Source organism: Eimeria mitis, genomic scaffold (genome assembly GCF_000499745.2).
Source record: "Eimeria mitis Houghton genomic scaffold, Emh_scaff283, whole genome shotgun sequence".
NCBI classification, from domain to species: Eukaryota; Apicomplexa; class Conoidasida; order Eucoccidiorida; family Eimeriidae; genus Eimeria; species Eimeria mitis.
In genome coordinates this window covers 5782-6007 of record NW_013571169.1, presented here as the reverse complement: position 1 = coordinate 6007, position 226 = coordinate 5782, and the positions used below count along the sequence as shown (strand labels likewise).

General features: G+C 45.6%; 1 protein-coding gene across 1 annotated transcript in view; it reads right to left on the bottom strand.

Annotated features, from left to right (window-relative positions):
• The window catches only part of EMH_0006780 (uncharacterized protein), a gene marked incomplete at both ends in the record, with an annotated part of 2647 nt that overhangs the window by 1885 nt on the left and 536 nt on the right, over nt 1-226 (bottom strand). The window lies entirely within an intron of this gene.

Below are 226 nucleotides of genomic sequence, written 5' to 3'. Positions count from 1 at the left end.
ACATACACCCAAACAAATACAACAAAAATAAAAACAAACAAAAAATATAAAGACAAACAAACAAAACACAGCTCTTACACATACACAGCAACACCACCACATACACCCCAACCAGCAGCAGCAGCAGCAGCAGCAACAGCAGCAGCAGCAGCAGCAGCTCCATCCACCACCTACTGCAGTTTGTGTTGAATTTGCTGCGAAGCAATTCCGCCCCTCAGCGGGTAAC